The following is a 22,890-nucleotide window of genomic DNA, read 5'->3' on the forward strand; positions in this document are numbered from 1 at the left end:
GAAAAACCACAGCTTTGACTCTACAGACCTTTGTCAACAAAGTGATGTCTCTCTGCTTTTTAATACAATGTCTAGGTTTGTTATAGCTTTTCTTCCAAAGGAGCAGCTGTCTTTTAATTCATGGCTACAGTCACCATCTGGAGTGATTTTGGAGCCCAAGAAAATCAAGTCTTTCACTGTTTCCATTGTCTTCCCATCTATTTGCCATGAAGTGATGGGACTGGATGCCACAATCTTAGTTTTTTGAATGCTGAGTTTTAAGCCAGGTTTTTCACTCCCCTCTTTCACCTTCCTCATAGACATATAAGCCCCCAAATGACCTACTGCAAGGTCCCTGCCTTTGTGACTTGGTTTTAGCAGAAAGCAGAGCTTGAGGCTCCTGAGGCTTGTGTGCTTGTATTTTATCACGGATATTATTCCAGGGGGCAGGAGAGGAACAAAGAGAGTGGAGCAGCTAATGGAGAACAAACATAACACTGTGCTTTTGTTTGCTGTTGCTAAGTGAAACAGAATTGGCACTCAGTGCCCAAGAAACTCTCTCTATAAAATGCACTCAAGGACTCCATTGGGGACAGTGTGTTGATAACGAGGAAATGATTTGTCTACTGGTTCCTGCTTCCCATTGGCCAAAGGTTTACTCCACAGGATATTAACTTGCTTACACTGATGGTTTATGCAGGCCAGGATGAGGGTACAGGACAGAGTACCAAGGAAAGAGGTTTCAGGTGCAGGTAGGAGGCAAGGAACTCTCTGGTTATTCCCACAGCCCCTGAAAACAAAACAAAACTGATGAAGCCAAGAGAATCTGAAATGGAATTCTGAAATGTCTGACACTTCTCAGTTCCATGATCATTAAGAACTGGGGTAAGTCCACAGTAGTCTTTGTGTTCCATGTCCTAGATGATGCGTGTCATAGACAATGAATACTACTTGACACATGTAACCTACCACTTTGTTTCACATGAGTTTTCTCTTTTAATCAGTCTTGTGGCACTCATTCCTGATGTACACGAAGTTTACCTCAGGAGCTTTTATAAACCACTGACTTCTGGGCTTCATCCTCTATCAGTGGAAACAAAATAACTGATACGGGCCTGGGTATAAGTATTTTCTAAAGTTTCTAAGATGATTCTGGTATGTGGACAAAGTAGAAAACCCTTGAGGCACTTTGGTCTCCTAGTATGCTTGTTAGCAATTCCAAATAGTATTCATGCCTCCTCTATGTAATGGAATGGTCTCTTCATCTCTAAATACATCTATTATTCAAACTACATTTTAATTCTACCTCACCTACATATCTTTCCCTAATCATGTTATCCTTTATGATGTTTCCCTAATTTTGACTCTGTATTAGCAAAGCATCCTCCACACCTCTCTTAGCAGTCTATAGTGAAAACATTTTAAAATTTCTTTCTACATGTAATTGACTTTTCTCTTTCCTTCCATCCTTGAGTGCCTAGGTTTCAATTTACATGTGTTCTTAACTTGAAGGGATTCTCTTCCTCCAAATTCTGTTTGTTCTGTTTATCTTTAAAAGGGTCATTGTGGAAAACAGATTTTTAAGATGATTCCAGTCATCTCCATAGGGATCATAGGAGTAAAGACTGCTGAAATCCATGGGACCCCCAAAGTTTCTGAGAAAGTTATTTTATAATAAACACTGCCAACTTGAACTGAAGGGGACCTAAAGAGTACACAATGAAGGGGGGCCATTGAATCTTCAAAATTATAGTGACAGGAAGCAGGCTAATAAAATGAATCAGCAGCAGACACATGCTACCTTTCATGAAAATGGAAGGATTATTAACACAGAACAAAAACTCCAGAGGGTGGAGCTGAGAGCCATGAAGAATGATTCCCAGACTTTGAAACTGAATCAAGTAACCCCTATTATTTGCCTGACTAGGCTCCAGAACTGTTATGACTCATTGACACCTTTTTGCTTTCCATTTCCCCCATTTTTTAAATCTGGAATATCTATAGCTGTTAAGCTGTGCTCATCTCACCATTGTATGTTGGATGCATTGGGAAAACATCATGGGTCCCTTGGGTTTTACATGTCCATAGATGGAAAGCAATTATGGCCCAGGAACTGCACTTAAACAATTAGAGCCAGGAACCTCCTTCACACCTGGACTTGATTTATTATGAGATGTTGGGCTTTCATGCTATAGTGGGATGAAATTTTGAGAACCTTTGAACATGGATAATGCATTTTCCAGGGGCTTCCCAGGTGGCACTAGTGGTAAAGAATCTGTCTTCCAATGTAGGAGATGCAGGTTCAATCCCTGGATCAAGAAGATCTACTTGAGGAGGGCATGGGCAGTATTCTTGCCTAGAGAATCCCATGGACAGATGAGAAAGAGGTGAGCTACAGTCCATGGGGATGCAAAGAGTTGGACATGACTGAGCACACACTTGCAATGTACTTTCCATGTGAGAGAAACATGGATCATCAATGGGATGCCAGAGGGCAAATTAGGAAAGACTTGAAGGTGTCTTCTATGATCCTCACCTCCTTATATTCATACCCTTTGATAATCCTCTACTCTCCTCTTGAATATGGGGCTTCCTTGGTGGCTCAGATAGTAAAGAATCTGCCTTAATGCAGGAGACCTGGGTTTGATCCCTGGGTCAGGAAGATTCCCTGGAAAAGGGAAAGGAAACCCACTCAAGTATTCTTGCATGGAGAATTCTATGGACAAAGGAGCCTGGTGGGCTATAGTCCATGGGGTCACAAAGAGTCAGACACAACTGAGCAACTAACACTGCTACTGCTACTCTTCTTGAAGGTAGGGAAACCTGTGATTTACTTCTAACCAATAGAATATCGCAAGGTGATGGATGGCCACTCCCATGATTGTCTTATGTTATGTGTGCCTGCTAAGTCATGTTAGTCACATCCAACTAGAGTGGATTGCCATGCTCTCCTCCAGGGGATCTTCCTAACCCAGGGATTGAACCCACGTCTCTTAAGTCTTCTGGTGCATTGTCAGATGGGTTCTTTACCACTAGTGCCACTCAGGAAGCCTTATGTTATATAAGACTTCATTTAGCTAACAGTCTCTCACTCCATTGCTGGCTTTGAAGAAGCAAATTTCCACCAATCCTTTGACCACAAGGCAATGAATTCTGTCAACAACTGAAAGTAACTTGGAAGCACATCCTTCTCCATTCAAGCCTCTAATGGGAACCCAGTCCTGGCTGACACCTTGATGGCAACTTTGTGAGACAATAAGCAGAGAACCCAGTTAAGTCGTGCCTGGACTTGTGACCCACAGAAACTATGAGATAATGAATATGTGTTGTTTTAAGCTACTAAATGTGTGGTCATTATGCAGAAATAGAAAACTAATATAGTCAGATTTTCCATTGCTGTATTTTAGTTACCATTCCTACTCAGATAAACCACAGGGAAATTATGAGATCATATTTGCCTTCCATTTAAAAGCTTTTATTTTAGTTTCTTTATTATCCACCTTCTGCACATTTGGATATTGGGAGCTGAAGCCAAATTTCCTAACCCTTAGATCCATGGTTCTCATATTCTAGCATGCATCAGACTCACCTGGGGAGCTTTTTACAACAGACTGTTTGAGACCCTAGAGTTTCCTATTCAGTAGGGATTGAGCATGACTCAAGAATCTACATGTTTAATAAATGCCCAGGGACGTTGATGCTGTTGGTTCAAGGCCAATGTTTGAGAACTACTGTCTTTTCTCCAGTTCTTCTTTCTGTGGCCTCTGTGATATACATTTTTTTTTTTTTGCAGTTTGCTGTGACCCCTTTTCTCATGGTGATTGATATTATAAGCTGCTGGAATTTCCAGGTTCTGGCTGGTAGTTGCTATGGCAACACACACAGGGTTGCCCTGTGCTTGAGGCCCTTAGTGAGGACGACACCAGATGAATCACTGCTGTAAGTGATTTGTAAGTGGCGTGGACATTTCTCTCAAATTGTCTATTTCCTCCTGCGCCCTTATTCCTGGTCCCTTCCTTTTTTTGGTAATGAGCTTTTGGGGTCTCACTCAAGATTCTTCTCTATATTATGATTTTTAAAAAACCCTTAGATTTTTCTTGTTTTTCACATTTATAAAACAATGTCTTTTCTATCACAAAACTGGATTTTATTAGCATAGCAACTTTATGAGGTATGCTACAGAGGCCTTATTATTCCCATTAACAAATGACTACAAGTCTCAGAGACACTCAGAGATAATTAAGATGCAAAGTGGCACAAGGTAGAAAGTGGCAGAGGCAAATCTGGAACCCAGAACATCAGTGCTGGTATTGCCCAGGGCTCTGGCAGGAAACAGATGGCACAATCAAAAGAATGACTGAAGAGAGCTTAATGAAGAGAACTAACAAGCAATAGTAAAGTGCCTTGAGGCAGGAAACTAGCCTGGATGGTTAAGAGGAGATAGTGGCTCATGTCACCTGGAAAGAGAGATGTAGCTACAGCTATAGCTTACATGAGAAGGACATCCATCAGGAGCTGTGACCTTCATTGGAAGAGTGCAGCCACTCCCAACCCACTGACCAGGAGGAAGGGAGCAGGGCTAGAAACAACCCAACTTCTCTCCCCAAAACATGACAGAGGTTTAGGATAAGGCCGAGACATTTTACCATTGCTGTCTGATAGGAGGTCTTTACAGATGTTTGAACAGGGAGCAATCCATGAAAATGGGGTATTAGAAGAATTGGCCAAGCAGTGTGATACAGGGCAAATCAGAGGGAGGAGAAGTTGAAGGTACAGAGATCAGTTAAAAGGATGCTGTGGAACTTAGAACGTCTTCCATTTCTGTCCACAGTGCAGTGGTCCTGAACAGAGTGGTCAAGCAAAGACACATAAGAGCTATGGAGGGCAGTCATTCTTTCATCCCTTGGACCTGTTTGTTTAAAGAAGTTATCCTACTATACCTGGTTATTTGATATCGAGCTTGAAGTCCTTTTCAGGTTTTAAGCAGGGTAGGAGAAGGGGACGACAGAGAATGAGATGGCTGGATGGCATCACCGACTCTGTGGACATGAGTTTGAGTGAACTCCGGGAGTTGGTGATGGACAGGGAGGCCTGGCGTGCCTTGATTCATGGGGTCGCGGAGAGTCAGACATGACTGAGCGACTGAACTGAACTGAACTGAACTGCCTTTAGGGTTTTGGTTTAGGTTCCCAAAGAGCAGACACAAAGAGAGAAGGACTTGAGTATAAGTAATTTATTAGGGAGGTTCAGAGAATACCAGCATGGAAATTCGAGTGAAGTGAGGGAGGAAAACCAAGAAAGGAGGTATTGTCAATCCAACTATCAATTATAATTGAGTGACAGACACTAATTCCATGGGTAAATTCTGGGAACTAGTATAATATACACATCTCAGTAACATTCCCTCTTAGGAGGCAAAGGATTTAGAATATTTGTATGCCTACTGTTGAGCATCATTGGTTGACAGTTTAGAGTATTTGTATACCAACTCTTGAGCATCATTGGTTGACATGCGCTCTTGGGGAATGTTAATGTTAATGTTAACTTATTTCCAGCCTGTACCCATGCACAGGCAGAGTGACCATGTGTGGTTCTGGAAATGGCCTCCTGACTGTGGTCCTGATGCAGATGCTGGTAGTTGGAAGTCATTTTGAGGGCGATGAACTGGATATGGGTGGGGCATCAGCGGCACCTGCTACATTGTCATTTGCAGGAGAGTACTTATCATCCATATGGTCTCTACTCACTTAATACAGCACCCAAAATTGCTGAGTCCACATGGAATTCTACTTGACACAAAATCAAACCAACATTGTTGGTTTGAAGGTTACAGCGTTGTTGGGCAAATACCATATTGGGCAGTGGAATTTGTAGTGAAACACAGGAGGTAAAAACTCAGGTACTTTTTTAAGGTTCTGGGAGTGAGGGGGAAAGATATTACCAAGTGGGTGGGAGAGCAATGTACCCAACATATCAGTTGGTAATTAACAAATGATTAGTACCCAGGATTCTAAACTCTCAATCCAGAAGCAAAAGAGGAACATGGACACCCAAGCAAAGTAGCCAGAAAGAATTCAGGCTGCTTTGCATAGAATGTCTGTATATTGCTCTAACCAAGCTGCAAAAGATACCTAATAGCCCTGACTCTGCTTAAAAACAAAAGCATTCAAGGCAGTGTCATTTTCCATCCAGTTTCAGAACAGCCAGTCATCTCATGACTTAAACCTCACTGAGTCTGTATCTCCCCATTGCAGTCAGGACATCTGCCTTGCTCTACATCAGAGTGCTCAGCATGATCTTGAATCCACACAGAAACAAGTTTTTTTTTTTTAAATGAGACAGAGGGAAGCATTTTCTGTGCCACACTGTGCTGAATTATTTACTCCCAGCCTGGGATGCAGAGAGCTAGCGCTTTCTCAGCCTTGAATTTTACTGCAATACAAAGAAATAAAATAAGTAAATAAGGAGAGAGGGGAAATAAATTCCTTGGAGATATACTGGCATATGAAGTATTGTTTGAAATGGAGCCTGATGCCGAAATAATCGTGTCATTTTAGAGTGCAATACTGAGATGCTCACAACTATGGTTAAATGCTGGAGAAAAGCACAGTTTTGCAGCAATAAATGTGTGGCCATTTGTTTAAGCAGAAGCAATGAACCTAAAATTTGCATGGATTTATTTAATTAAGCGTCCCCAGTTAGATACTGACTCCAAAATAATGCCTTTAAGCACTATGAGCAAAATAATAATAAGCACAGGTAATAAAAATGAGAATATCTCCATTTCCTTGGAGATCAGGGTGAGGAAAAAGGATACAATATAGGTTGAGAGGTATTTATATGTACGTAAAACACTCCAGTGTTCTTGCCTGGAGAATCCCAGGGATGGGGGAGCCTGGTGGGCCTCTGTCTACGGGGTCACACAGAGCTGGACACGACTGAAGTGACTTAGCAGCAGCAGCAGCAAAAGAGAGCAATCTGCCTCCATTCAGGATCTGTGTCCTGGAGGTCATAATGAATATTCCCAATGTATTCTGAAGGGGTTGTAATCATGTAATCACAGAAACACAAGGTAACTTACTTTGGGTCTCCCACTACTCCTTTACATTTATTCAGAAGGATAATTCCTTCCTAGCCCCTAGACAAAAGCCGGATTTCTTTCCTGGAGTGCTTGCTTGCCTGCTAAGTTGATTCAGTCGTGTCTGACTCTGTGCAACCCTAAGGACTGTAGCCCGCCAGGCTCCTCTGTCCATTGGGATCCTCCAGGCAAGAATACTGGAGTGGATTGCCATCCCCTCCTCCAAGGGATCTTCCCAACCCAGGGGTCGAACCTGCATCTCCTCTGTCTCCTTCATTGCACGCGAATTCTTTACCATAAGTGCCACATGGGAAGCCCTCTGGAGTGCTTCAGTTCAGTTCAGTTCAGTCGCTCAGTCGTGTCCGACTCTTTGTGACCCCATGAATCACAGCACGCCAGGCCTCCCTGTCCATCACCAGTTCCCGGAGTTCACTCAAACTCATGTCCATCGAGTCGGATCTCATTCTCTGTCGTCCCCTTCTCCTCCCGCTCCCAATCCTCCCCAGCATCAGAGTCTTTTCCAGTGAGTCAACTCGTCGCGTGAGGTGGCCAAAGTATTGCAGTTTCAGCTTTAGCATCAGTCTGGAGTGCTTAGGTAATAAAAACTCCTGTGGCAACTTTAAGCCCAAAACACTTTTTCTTTTTCATGATTATCAGTAACTATCATTTCTAGGTCCAGGTAATGATCATAACTTTAAACATGGCCTGATTTTTTTTATTCTTTAAAAAAAAAACTTTTAATGTATTTTAGTTTTTACTATTATTATTATTTGGCTTGCAGGATGTCAGTTCCTGGACCAGAGATTGAACCCAGGCCATGGTAGTGAAATCATGCAATCCTAACCAGGAGGTCACAGGGGAACTCCCAAACATGACTTGATTCTGATAGAAAGCCTGGAGCAGAGATTGCATGGAGAGAGAGACGGTCAGCTTTTTATCTGGAGAAGAAAAAGCAGTGCTTCCTTTTTTTCCCCCAGCTGCTCATCTGGCTCCTCACCCCTCCTTCACTGGTGTGCAGGGAAGGAGAAGTACACAGAGAAAGACAGCCCTTTAGCAACTGGAACACTTATGAGCCCTTTCTTCTATGAGCCTGATTGGCATGATACACTGACTCTTTTCTTCTTGAATGCTTTTCTGAGGTGTTTGGAGACCCCTTCCCTGACCAAATGCTGCGAATCTCTCACCTGTAGTCCTCTTATCCCAGGTGATGGACTCTCTCTGGCCTCATCTCTTTGTTGTTTACTCAGTTGCTGGCTGCCCTCTTGGGTTTATCGTTAGCTTTATTCTCTGAAGATCCTTTCATTCTTCCAAGCAGGTCCTCCCGAATATTTCCTAAATTGATTCTATGCTGCTTGTTCATTCTGTGTCTGTCTCTGTCTCTCTCTCTCTCACACACACCAGTTCAAACACGTTTCACAGCGAACACTTATGCATCCTTTTCTCCAATAAATTCCAGGAGCATCGATCAATCCCAATGTAACCATTCACCACAATAGCCAGTCTGTTCATTCCACATATGACAAAAACATCAGTCTACTGTGTTTCCCCCTCAAATGTTAGACAACAGATATTACCCCACCAAAGGGTCTCCTAGAAGCCCCTCTCTCTTGACTTGAGGTCGAGGTACTTCGTGGCTTTTTCAACAGATCTTTCTTAAATAAAATATACCTAAGAAAATCTTGCTCTAAACTCTAACCCTAAACCCTTTTTGCCCATAGTGTATGTGAGACTCACAAAACTCATAAAATTGGTTTGGGGCCATATCTTTCAGCAAATCCTATAGAAAAGTCTATCTCACAAGTTATTTTGGTATCTGGTATCTATTAGAGTTTTGGCAGAAATTTCAATTTTAACATCCAATTGCAAAATAAACAGTATGAAGAAGCTATTTTTTCCCTCAACCAACACTTGGAAGAACCCACAGACTCAGCAATAAGGAACCCTTCTCTGATATTTTTGGATTTGCAGAAAGCTTCAGAGTCACTTTTTACTGAAGGCTAGTATGTCGACAGCATTTATTGGAAAACCACCATGTGCCCTCAAGATAGCTATGCTGTGTAAAATTCCATTTCCATTTTTCCCCAAGGGGAAAAAAAACACAACTAGAGAGACAGAAAGATGAAGTACCTTGCTTAGAGACATCTAACAACATGAGTTGTTAGAATTTGAGAAAGACAGGTCTTTATTATTGTGTGATCAGCCAACTGACTATGCCTGTTAACAAATGTGTGAATTCAACCTAGTAACTTCTGTCTGTCCCACAGGCCCATAGGCTGAGGTTGACCTGAAAGATAGGACTATCTGTGATCCAGGATCAGAAGAGTCAAGTAAAGTCTGGAAACTTCATCCTTGAATGGAAAGTAAAAGCCTTCAGGAACCAGAAGGGCATCAAAGGTGGAGGCCAAAAGATTAGATTAAATCATATCAACAGAAGAACGAATGCACCAGGGACAAGAAGAACTTGAAGTTACAGAAATGTTCCTTCATCTTGGAGGATTTTTTCACATTCCTTTCTCAAACATGAATCACCTTCATGACGAGATTTCCCTGCTCCTGGAGATGACCACAACTCACTCCTTTCAGGAGACCTGAGATGTCTATGGAGAAGTCCACTGTCCTATATCTGCTACCCCACTTATATCCATCTTGCTCCAGATGAACCCACCCATGCCCAAAGCTATTCTCTCTCTCATGAAGAATGGCAGCTATTCATTAAACCTTTACCTTGACTTCCTTAGCACACCCCTGGATCACATTTTCAAACATCTCTTTAGGTCATGTGACCATGTCACATGGTCATGTGACTAAGTCCCAGTTGATAGCTTGTTGGGAACTGTCGTGTGTCACTTTCATATCTGTCCCATAATATCCTCTCACATGCTACCCTCCCTGTGGTTTCCTTTTCAACCGACTTAAAACAAATGAGCTTAGCAAGCTGAGGTGCCTATCATCATGGAAGAAGCCTAGATCTCCGAATCGCTACTTGGAGTATTGCTGCCCACCAATTGGACCACCCATTTTGGACTTAACATAGCAAGAAATTCACTTCTGTTATGTTGAAAGTATTACATATGTTTGAATTTATTTATTGCAGCATTTGCTGCTGCGTCACTTCAGTCGTGTCCGACTCTGTGTGACCCCATAGACGGAAGCCCACTAGGCTCCCCCATCCCTGGGATTCTCCAGGCAAGAACACTGGAGTGGGTTGCCATTTCCTTCTCCAATGTGTGAAAGTGAAAAGTGAAAGTGAAGTCGCTCAGTCGTGTCTGACCCTTAGCGACCCCACAGACTGCAGCCTACCAGGCTCCTCCATCCATGGGATTTTCTAGGCAATAGTACTGGAGTGGCTTGCCATTTTAGGGTTACTTTAACCAATACAGATACCCTGAAAAAAGCTGAAAAAAAACCTGATATACATCTCAGTTTGAGTTTCAGTTGAGAAGTTTAGAATAAACATTGCAAATGTGACTTTGAGCTTATTTAGGACAGAGTCCATATTCTAGGCATCTTTGTATCTTCCTAATAATAATTCTTAATACAATATCATAAATAGTAGGAATTGAGTAGCTATTTGTTTAAATGTTCAAGTCTTAAACAGAAGTATTGGCTATGAAAATATTGATGAGTCCTTATCAGGCTAAATGAAGCCATGATTGAATAAATGAATGGATGAGTGAAAAAATGATATAGTTTAGTGGAAGTAAGTCCCACCTGAGGAGTTACAGAGAAATTTACTCATCTTTAAAATGAAGATTAGTATATATTGCACTTATTACCAAACAATATACTTCAGGTGTTTAAACTCTAAATTACTAAGTGCTAGATACATGCAAGTTCTCCAGTATAATCTGAGTAGGTTACTTTATGTTTTGGTATTATGTTAGCAGTACTGTGATAATAGAGTCAAAGTTTAAGTACAGAGAGTCAGCTGTGAATCACTTTTGAACATCTCGGGGAAAATCAAAAAGTTGTGTTGGTGTCCTGAAGACTTTAGACCTCTCAAAATTCTGAATCTCTACTAATTTTCAGGCAAGGTACTACCCACTATTTGCCACTGAACTCAGAACATCTTTGAATCCATGTGCATGCTTGCATGCTAGTCACTTCAGTCATGTCTGACTCTATGCGACCCTATGAACTACAGGCCTCCAAGCTCCTTTGTCCATGGGATTCTCCAGGCAAGAGTACTGGAGTGAGTTGCCATGCTCTCCTCCAGATCTCCCTGACCCAGGATCGAATCTGTATCTCTTTCACCTCCTGAATTAGCAGGTGAGTTCTTTATCAGCAGCACTACCTAGGAAGACCTGCATCCACAGTGCCCTGTAATCATGAGCAAACATTAGCTTTCTGTATCTCCCTAGGGAGTAAGTACCTGCCACTTCTTAGGTTCCTGCGTGGTGATCAGAGTCAGATAAGAATTAAGCAACACTTCTGAGCCACCAGAGGCTTCCCTGGTGGCTCAGACGGTAAAGTGTCTGCCTGCAATGTGGGAGACCTGGGTTCGATCCCTGGGTGGGGAAGATCCTCTGGAGAAGGAAATGGCAACCCACTCCAGTACTCTTGCCTGGAACATTCCATGGACAGAGGAGCCTTGTAGGCTACAGTCCGTGGGGTCGCAAAGAGTCGGACACGACTGAATGACTTCACTTCACTTCTGAGTCCAATACTATGGAAGTTCATTCAGCCATATTGCCAGATTGAAATGTCAGAGTGTTTAAACCCTTTCAGCCATATGAAAATACATTTGGACAAGTCTGGAACAAAGCTGGCAGAGAACGATCAGAGGGAATATTCCTATGAAATGAATAAGGTCCAATGATCGAGGGAATGGTTCTACATTGGCTTTTTGTCAGAAGGCTGAGAATGAAGATTGGGCATAATGACTGCCGAGTGTGCCCATTGTAGTGGTAACCCCTCACCAGCTGAAGTTGGGAAATATATGCAGCTCTTGTATTGGCTGAGCAAGCAACCATCACCAGGGGTCAAGAGATTTCCTGTGAATTCAATGTAAGATCACCTCTCCTTTAGTCCCTCAGTTACATCAGAGAGAGGAGGCCCCACATGCTAGCAGCAAGGTTTCATTTGTGCGGCCCCATCCTCCACCAGTAAGAGTCAAGATATTGCTTCCAAACTTCGTGTTCTCCCAACACTCCTTTCGAATGCCTGACCTTACAAGCCTTATCTGCTTTGGACCATCGAGTTTTATATTCCTGCTCACGCCAATCACCAGCATAAATCAAGAGCTTCAGTTCCCACTACCCCCCCACATCCTGTGGCATATAATCTTGTTGCTCTAGACTCCACCTTCCCTCCCTCTGCCCCATCTCCAATCATCAGGCAAATTCCCCATATCCTCTCACACTTCCTCAACTGACCCCTCATTTTCTTGCTCCAACAGAAACTTAGCTCTCCTCAGAGGTCACTAATTCCTTGCAGCTTCCTCAAGTGATGGCTGTTTACTCTCCCAGATCCTTCGTATCACTGAGTCTAGATGTGAGGTGGTGTCATCCTTCCTTTTCATGATCTCGTCCAGGTCATTCTTCCTTTGTTACTGTGGTTTAGTTGCTTCAGTCGTGTCTGACTCTTTGCGACTCCATGGACTGCAGCCTGCACGACACCCCTGTCCATGGGATTCTCCAGGCAAGAATACTGGAGTGGGTTGCCATGCCCTTCTTCAGGGGATCTTCCTGACCCAGGGATGGAACCTGGGTTTCCTGCATTGCAGGCAGATTCTTTACCACTGAGTCAATAAGGAAGCTCATGAAAGTGAAAGTCGCTCAGTCCTGTCCAACTCTTTGCTACCCCATGGACTATACAGTCCATGGAATTCTCCAGTGGTACATTCTGAGTCTGCATTTACTTGGTAGATGAGCAGCATTTTACCCCGTCGAGTGCTCTCTTCCTATTGACACACTTTCTTCACTTGGTTTCCAGGACACCACACTCTCCTTGCTTCCTACCTTATTAGATGCTTCTTCCCCATCCTTTTGCTACTTACTCCTCCTCCCACTGATGTCTAAATGAAGCCACAGGGCTTAATCATTGAACTTTTCCTTTCTGGATATGCTCACTGCCTTGATGGTCTCATTCAATCTCATAATTTTGTATGAGTCTCTACCTTGAATCTCTATCTCAGAACTTCTCTTGAACTTCATATGTGTCCATCTGCTTGACATCTCCATGAAAATTAACTGAGCTTCTGATCTTTTCCTCCTAATCTCTTCCTACTGAAGTCTCCCTTCCACCATCAAAGTCAGTTTATGACAGTTGCAATCTTTTAGTCATTCAGGCCAGAAACCTTGAAGGCATCCTTGGCTCCTCTTTTTCACACTGCGTGTCAAGTTCATCAGAAAATCCTGATGGATTTTCTTTCAAATATATCTGCCATTTGACCAGTTCTTACCAGCTTTACTACTATACCTCTAGCCCAAGCAACTGTTATTTTGCACTTAGATTGCTTCAACAGCCTCTGTTACTTCTGTCCTTGTATTCTAAACATGGTAGCCAAAGTAATCCTACCAAGCATAGGCTGAACATATTGTTTCTTTACTTTAACCCTACAGTGACTTCCTAGATCACACTGTGTAAAAGTTAAAAGTCCTTACTAATAATCTAGCAGGCCTTATAAGATGTAGTCAGTCACCAAATCTCTAACCTCATCTCCTACCACTCAAAGACCCCGAAGCTTTCTTGTCATTTTCTGACCATCCCATGCACACTTCTGCATTAGAACTTTTGCATCTGCTCTTTCCTCTGCATAGAATGCTCCTTCTCTGAATATTCATATGGCATACTCCCTCAGCTCCCTAAGGTCTATCTAAAATACAATCATCACTCCATCTTTGACACTCTGTATCTCCATTACCTAGGGGCTTCCCAGGTGGCACAGTGGTAAAGAATCCACCTGTGAATGCAGGAGACACAAGAGATGTGGGTTCCATCCCTGGATCAGGAAGATCTCCTGGATAAGGAAATGGCAAGCCACTCCAGTATTCTTGCCCAGAAAATTCCATGGACAGAAGAGCCAAGTAGGCTACAGTCCATGGAGTCATAAAGAGTCAGACATGACTGAGCACACACACACACACACACACACACACACACACACACACACATCTCCATTACCTGCTTTATTTTTCACCTCAGCACTTATTGCTGTCTATAAGTAACAATGCTAGATATTTTAATTATTTATCTTATTGATAGTTGCCTGTTCTACTGAAATATAACTGCCGTTTGGGTAGGGATTTTGACCTAAAATATCCACTGTTTAATACCTAGGGCCTTGAAGTGTGCTGGTATATAGTAGGTGTTCAGTTAATATTTGTGGAAGTAGTCATCTTACAACATACCAAGTGCAGTGTAGGTGTTTAGAAGGTGTTTGAATATTTTTTGACTTCTTTTCATTGAACAGAAATCTGCCACAGCATTGGTCCCTAAACTTTTTGGCACCAGAAACTGATTTTGTGGAAGACAATTTTTCCACAGAACAGGGCAAGGGTGGGAAAATGGTTTTGGGATGATTCAAGTGCATTATATTTATTGTGTACTTTATTTCTATTATTATTATTATTATATCAGCTCTAGCTCAGATCATTAGTTGTTAGATCCCAGAGGCTGGGAACCCTGCAATACAGGACTCCTCCTGCCCCCAGAATTAGTCAGCACCTCAGCCAATGACCCATATTCAGAATCTATGCATGTGTGCATGCTAAGTCACTTCAGTCATGTCTGATTCCTTATGATGCTATGGACTGTAGCCTGCCAGGATCCTGGGTCCTAGTGATTCTCCATGCAAGAATACTGGAGTAGGTTACCATGCCCTCCTCCAGGAGATCTTCCCATTCAGAATCTATATCCTCCCTCAAATGCAACTTCTATTAGCATTACCTGAGTTGTGTTGCCATCTTGCTCAACCATCAGCTAGCATTCTACCCATACTTACCATGTGGTCTGAGTTACAGTGACACTTTATGTTATAGCATTTCTTCCTTTAGTGTTCATATATAGGGCCTGAAATAGTACCAGGTGACTATAGTCATTCTGTCAGAACAAGTTTGAGACCACACCAATAGTCATAATGGATCAGACCATTCCCAAATGACCTCTTAATCTCATTGTAAACTAGCTCCCATGATTTGGAGAGCTGCTGAGAGACAAAATCATGGCCAGAGCTCTAGAGCCTTAGGAGTCCTTTGTGTCCCCAGAACCTTTTAGAAATGATTATTATAGCTTTAATATCATTAACCTTTATTGAGTTCCTACAATGTGCCAAGCATGGGCCTGTACACATTATGTGATTAACTCATAGAAGTTTCTCAACATTCTAATGAGGTGGAAGCTACTATTATCCTCATTTTAGATGTGAGAAAGCTGAAGCACAGAGAGTTCAGTGACTCTTGAAGTCATACAGTTTGAAAGTGGCAGAAATTGGATTCTACCTCAAACAGTAATCCCTACCAGGATGTTGTAGTCCAGACACTATCAAGCGGCAATCTAGATCCAGGAGTGCTAATTCTACCACCTCCTCTAGTGGGTGAGAGAAAAGGAGCAGGAACTAATTCTCCCACTCTGACTGTGTGGGAATTGGCCTTTCTTGCTTCATATACATTGAAATGGTAGGTGGCTGAGGGGTGTTCCCAGCTTCTGGTGTCAGACAAAGATGAGATGCACTTTTCCACCTTTCTCACCAGCTCATACTTTGATGGTTGGAAGTTTCAAATCACATTCCAAGCTTCTTGGAACTCAAAATTGAGTTATCTGACTCAGTAAAATGTAGCTTTCTCACTTAAAAGGATTTGCCCAAGGGGCCTCTGGGATTTCAAATATACTTAAAAGCAACAACTATGTTGAATCTCGGAATTATAAGGGATTGCATTTCCGCTGGAGAACACACAGGATGTATTAAACAGAGGGGGAAATGTTTGAAGTTCAACAAGCTTTGAGTTTCATCCCACCCACCACATCTGAAAACTATTTGAGTCATTTGATGAGGGCAAACTACAGCTGGGTTCCCTCTTTCCTGGTGTTCTTGTGGCTTTATTGCCTTGACATTGACATGCTATCTCCATAGGAATGTTTGCACCTATATCTGCTAAGCCCTTTTTATTGGAATCAAGAAGAGCCCATTTTCCAAAGGCTATCTGGAGGATGGTGTCTGAGGGGTGGCTGGGAGCAACTGCCCTATTAACAGAGGGCTAATATTCTCACAGCAGTAGATACAGCACTGGATAAAACAGTGAAGGGGAATAGGCTTATCCAGGCCCTGAGCTGCTTTCAAACAAATTCCAACAATATGCTAATAATTCTATAATTAATAATAATATAATTTGACTTTGGGAAAATTTCTTAACTTCTCTAATTAGGTGTTGTGTGCTTAGTTGCACAGTTGTGTGTGACTCTTTGTGACCCCATAGACTAAAGTCCACCAGGCTCCTCTGTCCATGGAATTCTCCAGGCAAGAATACTGGAATGGGTTGCCATGCCCTCCTCCAGGGGATGTTCCCAACCCAGGGATCGAAACCAGGTCTCTCACGTTGGGCAGGGGCATTTTTTACAGTCTGAGCCACGAGAGAAGCCCCTCAGTTCAGTTCAGTTCAGTTCAGTCGCTCAGTCATGTCCGACTCTTTGTGATCCCATGAATCACAGCATGCCAGGCCTCCCTGTCCATCACTAACTTCCAGAGTTCACTCAAACTCATGTCCATTGAGTCGGTGATGCCATCCAGCCATAACATTCTCTGTCGTCCCCGTCTTCTCCCGCCCCCAATCCCTCCCAGCATCAGAGTCTTTTCCAGTGAGTCAACTCGTCGCATGAGGTGGCCAAAATATTGGAATTTCAGCTTTAGCATCAGTCCTTCCAATGAACACCCAGGATTGATCTCCTCTAGAATGGACTGGTTGGATCTCCTTGTAGTCTATTAAATGGGGATAACACTTGCTGGGAAAGATTGAGGGCAGGAGGAGAAGGGGATGACAGAGGATGAGATGGTTGGATGGCATCACTGACATGGGTTTGGGTGCACTCCAGGAGTTGGTGATGGACAGGGAGGCCTGGAGTGCTGCGGTTCATGGGGTCACAAACAGTTGGACACTACTGAGCAACTGAACTGAACTGAACACTTGTTACCTAGAAGGGTTGTTGTGAGGATTAAACAAGAAATATAAGGTACTTGAGATGGTGCTGAACACATAACAAGTATTTAGTAAATTTAACTTATTATTGATACTATTGTTGTTGTTATTGCCAGTCCTGCAAATGTCCACTATTCTTTACTATTTATTAAAACCTGCTTTCAGGTGTTTCATTCGCCTAAGAAATAAATGAAACTAATTCAAAGTCTTACCTTGCTTCCTAAATTCTTGATCAACACCTGCTGTGGAACTCACAGAGCAAGGAATAGTAAAATAAAAGTCCTCCCAAGAAGCATATTTGTTCCAGGTCTATCTGGACCTGTAATAGTAGAAAGAGCACTGGCTTGGGGCCAGATTTGCAGGTCAAGGCTAAGGAAACCTATATAAGTTTGGAACCTTGACACTCCTTGGGCCTCCTTATAACAGATGAAAAGACTTAGGGGATCTTAAATCAGTGTTTTTCAAACCTTTTTTTTTTTTTGCCACAGAACTATTTATTCAAATGACCTCTTACAGGGACATACCATCAAAAAAAAAATGGATTTGGGAGGTGAGTGTGGGATTCCTCTCCTCAGGCCTTGGGAGGGTTCTATGAATCCCTGGGCAATGAAAAGTCACACTGCATACTACTCAATTACAGGATCACCAAATCCCTTCTGAGTCTGATGCCCTAGGCATGCTACCTTCTTTCATTAAAAATCTAAGCTGGATTTCCATCATCCTCTGAGCCTGCTTTCCTTATACCTACCTTTCATCTGGAGGTTCCTCATACTTGAAAGGTATTCTGGTATCCTCTCCATTTTTATCTCTATTGGTGGTCACAATCTCTTACCCTTAGACCATTTTAATGGCAGACTTCTTGCCTTTTAGCACTATGTGTTTATATATATATAAACACGCATTCTTCAGTTCCTGGTAGGCCCTACTACTCCCTACTACTTACTCCAACTCAAGTCAAGCATGCATATTACTTCCTTGGCCCCAAAGGCATCTGAATTTATTATATTAGATCTTTCACCTGTCATTCAAGGTCCTGCTTGGATTTAGCTTTCAGACTTCTCTAGTACCTCTCATCTTAATGATTTTCTTATACTTACAATATAGTTGTAAAGATTAAAATAATTGAAAAAAGTAGAGAATAACTTAGAGTTTAATTTTGGAGAACTAAATGTAAAAAAGAGAACAGCTGGTCAACTTTTTCTGGCTCTCTTATGACAACTTATAACAAATATGCAATCTTTTCTTGATTGAATGGCCAACTACATGTTCATAGAATAGAACTAATTTGAAAAGATGTGCCTTAATGATCATAATCAGCAGTGTATTAAGATGACACTAATTTCAATTAAGAAAAACTCAAAATTTCAAAGGCTTGACACAATAGAATTTAATTTCTTACATACAGGTCCAGTGTGGGTGTACTTAGAATATGGATTACTTTGAAAAACCTATTATTTTAAAAGAATTTTAAGCTGATGGAGGAATGGCAAAGATTGAGCAGAGAGTTCTCAGGTACCCTTCTTCAGTTTTTCCTAATATTAACAGGTTTTATAATCATGGTGCATTAATTAAAGCTATAGAATTATCATCGGTACAGCGATCAAATTTTACCAGTTTGTCCATTTATATCCTTTTATTGTCACAATGTCCAAACCAGAATACCACATTGCATTTAGTTGTCATGTCTCTTTAGTCTCCTCCAATCTGTGACAATTGCTTAGTCTTGACTTGTTTTTCATGATCTTGGTACTTTTTAAAAAACTACACAGTAGTAGTTATTTGGTGAAAAATTGGCCTTTCCATATCTAAAAAATATCTCTAATGAGGAATATTCAACATTCAATAAACTGCACACGTCTGAAGTGTACAATTTGGTACATCTGAGATATATATTTATATTGATACATACACACACACACCCATGGAATTGTCAAGAAATGCACATATCCATCACCCTCAAAAATTTCTTCATGCCCTTCTGTCATTTCTCCTTCCTATTCCTCTTTATTATTTGGCTTCTTGAACTCAGCCTAATTATTTTATGATTCATCCCTGTTGTTTCATGTATCAATAGTTGTTGGAAGAGGTCACACAGAGGACGTGACTGCCAGCTGACCCATGAGCTTGACCAGGTCATGCATTCTGCTTGCCTTCCAAGCGCTAGAAGCTGCCTCTAGGAACCAGCTTTGAGATAGTGATGTGATTTTGAGACCATCTGGACGGTATAAGTGACTGAATCCCATTAAGCACTTGGGTGTGTGCTCAGTCCTGTCCAACTCTTTGCAACCCCATCGACTGTAGCCACCAGGCTCCTCTGTCCATGGAATTTTCCAGGCAAGAATACTGGGGTGACTTGTCATTTCCTCCTTCGAGGGATCTTCCCAACCCAGGGATCGAACCCACATCTCCTGCATCTCCTGTGTTGGCAGACGGATTCTTTACCACTGTGCCACCTGGGAAGCCCAAATCCCCTTTAAGAGCTCTGTATAAACTTTAAGATTCTGGCAGTCAAGTGCAGAGATCTACTTGGTTTGCGGCTGCTCAAGAGAAGCCTCCTGGGTAAGTTCCCTTGCTTATTAAAGCTGCCACCTGCTGATATAGAGTGATCTGCCTCCTCCTTCTTTGGTCCCTCTTTGCCTTGCAGGAGCTAGGTTGTAAAAGCAAAGGTTGGCAAGTCAGCCAAGGAGACAGAAGACATGGGCTTTGACAAAGTTGCATCTAAAGGGGAAATCCTGAGTTGGCCATTGATATCTGTTTGGGGAGGGGTGGCATACAGATGCTTGTGGACTGTCATGTGAGTACAGAGACTCCCAAAATCAGCTGGTCTGATGCGCTTGTTGGAGGGGCTGCACATGGCACACTGTGGCAAAGATGGGGATACATGTCAGCACAGCAGTTGGCCTCTCTGTGGGCTGATCACTGGCCACTGATGTCCAGCTAGAGGCAGAAGTTCAAGTTAGAAATTTGGAAGAAGAGCTGTGGTTAGAAGTTAGAAGGATGTGTGATGGTTCACTTCATTGCTAGCTTAGGGGCAGGTGGACAGACAAGGTAGCAGAAAAGTGAAGAAAGTGAAAATGTTAGTTGCTCAGCCATGTCTGACTCTTTGCCACCCCATGGACTGTAGTCTGCCAGGCTCCTTTGTCCATGGGATTCTCCAGGCAAGAATATTGGAGTGGGTATCCATCCCCTTCTCCAGGGGATTTTCCAAACCTGATCTCCCACATTGCAGGGCAGATTCTTTACCATCTGAGCAACCAGGGGAGCCAGAGTAGAATGTAAGTTGGGGAACATAAAATGCCATTTTGCAAAGTTAGGCGGGCATCTCTCCAAAGCATGGCTACTATTTGAATTACTTGTGTCTGTGACTCTGGATGCTTAGACACTGTGACAAAGATACAAGGAGAGAGAAATTCTAGGATGTTGGTCCCAACTCTTGAGGGGGATAGAAACCTCACATACCTCCAGAGAGCAACAGCTACTAGGTGTTGTAGAGTCTGTGGATCCTCCAAATGCCCCAACCCTATTCTTATGGCAGTTCTTGTGGCCAGTAGCATTAGCAGAAGAAAGTCCCACTGGTGACTGCTATACAGATGCTTGGAAACAGGAAGGATCCTCAGCAGCTAATGGGGCTGAACTCAGCACAGTATGGCTGGGGATTACTCAGCAAAGGTGTAGGCTTCATCACATTTGCTACATAGGTGATTATGTGACAGTTTTACTTCAATTACAATTTTTTTTTAACTAGACAAAAACTTCATTTTTTTACATACATATATATGCCTTTTTTTCAGATTTTTTTCCCTTATAGGTTACTGCAAAATATTGGGTAAAGTTCCCTGTGCTATATAGTAGGTCCTTTTTAATTATCTATGTTATATATAGTAGTGTGTATATGTTAATCCCAAACTCCTAATTTATCCCTCTCCCCACCACCACCCAATCTTGGCACTTTAAAAGACAGATGGATTGTAGAATATCCAGCAATTTGAGTTTGTCTGAGGTATTCTTGTGATTAGACTAGGGTTACGGAATTTGGAGAAGAATAACTTCTCATTACATCATATCAGGAAATATTTGATATCCACATGATTTATCACTGATTATGTCTGCCTTCATCACCATGGTTAAGGCAATGTCTGCAGGTTTTCTCCATTATAAAGTTATTGCTTTTTCCATAAACTATTCTTTACGAGCAAGTCATTAAATTCAGCCCATGTTCAAGGGGAAAATAATCAAGCTCCACTTTCTAGAGGAAGAAGCAGAAAGGAATTGTGGACATATGTTAAAACTACCATATAAATATAATTACTGTATATTTAGGGGAAGATACTTTGAAGCTGGGCTTCCCTAGTGGCTCAGTGGTAAAGAATCCACCTGCCAATACAGGAGACAAGGGTTTGATCCCTGAGTCAGGAAGGTCCACTGGAGAAGGAAATGGCAACCCACTCCAGTATTCCTGCCTGGGAAATCCCATGGACAGAGGAGCCTGGCAGACTACAGTCCAAAGGGTTGCAAGGAGTTGGATGAGACTGAGTACACACACATGCACTTTGAAGCTATGAAAATGTTGAATTTCTCCTCAAAAGTTTTTCCTGCTAATTTTTGCATTCATCAGGAGACTGACTTTAGAAATTATTACTGTGCTGTTCTAATGCCAACTTTCTATTTCTCTCATTAATTCTATATGCATTATTTGGGATTATGTTATAATATATTTTTCCATCTCCCCATTTATTTATTTATTCAATCATTTATATCAATATTAAATCATGAATGTTTATTTGTTCTTTGGGTTTATAATGCAAAATTTACATTTTTTCATTCAAACTGTTGCAGCTTTGGGCAATAAGAGCTCTTTCAGGTTGTCTCTTGTGCCCTTTTGATATACTTCCACTTAAATTATTTCTTATTTACTTTTATTTATTTATTAATTCATAAACTCCCTTGCTTTCTGTTATCATCACAAGGTATTCCAGGATTATTTCCCACCTGAACCTTAGAATCAGTCAAAGTTTCATATGTTTTATTTTCATTTTCATTTAAGTCAAAATGTTTTCAAATTCCACTGAGACTTCCTTCTGACTCATAACTTACTTGGAAGTATGTTGTTTACTTTTCAAATATTTGATGATTTTATAAATAGCATTCCATTATTGATTTCTAGTTAAATTCTGGTGTGGTCCAAGAACATACTTTGTAGGGCTTCTATTTTAAATTTCTTAAAGTTTGTTTTATGGCCCGGAATGTGGTCTATCTTGGTAAATTTTCCATGTGTACTTAGGAAGAATGTGTATTCAGCTGTTGTTTATTTAGAGCATTCTATAAATGTCAACTAGGTCAAGTTGGTTAATAGTGTTGCTCAAATAATATATATCTTTACTGGTATTTTGTAGGTAACATATTAGCCAATATATTCCAACTAGAATTGTGGATTTGTCTATTTGCCTTTTCAGGATTAACATATTTTTCCCTTTATATATTTTGAATTTCTCCTGTTAGGCACATAAACATTTAGGATTATTTGGAGGATTGACTTTTTTTATCATTATGTAATATCCCTTTTTATCCCTGATAATATTTCTTGTTATTAGGTTTACTTTTGTTGTAATTAATGTAGCTACTCCAGCTTCTGTATGCCTCTGAAATTTTTTGTGGAAAGCTGGGCATGCTGTATCAGACAGTAGATTCTAAGATATATAT

Source organism: Moschus berezovskii, chromosome X (assembly GCF_049115385.1).
Source record: "Moschus berezovskii isolate FMDL1 chromosome X, NW_MosBer_1.0, whole genome shotgun sequence".
Taxonomy (NCBI): Eukaryota; Metazoa; Chordata; class Mammalia; order Artiodactyla; family Moschidae; genus Moschus; species Moschus berezovskii.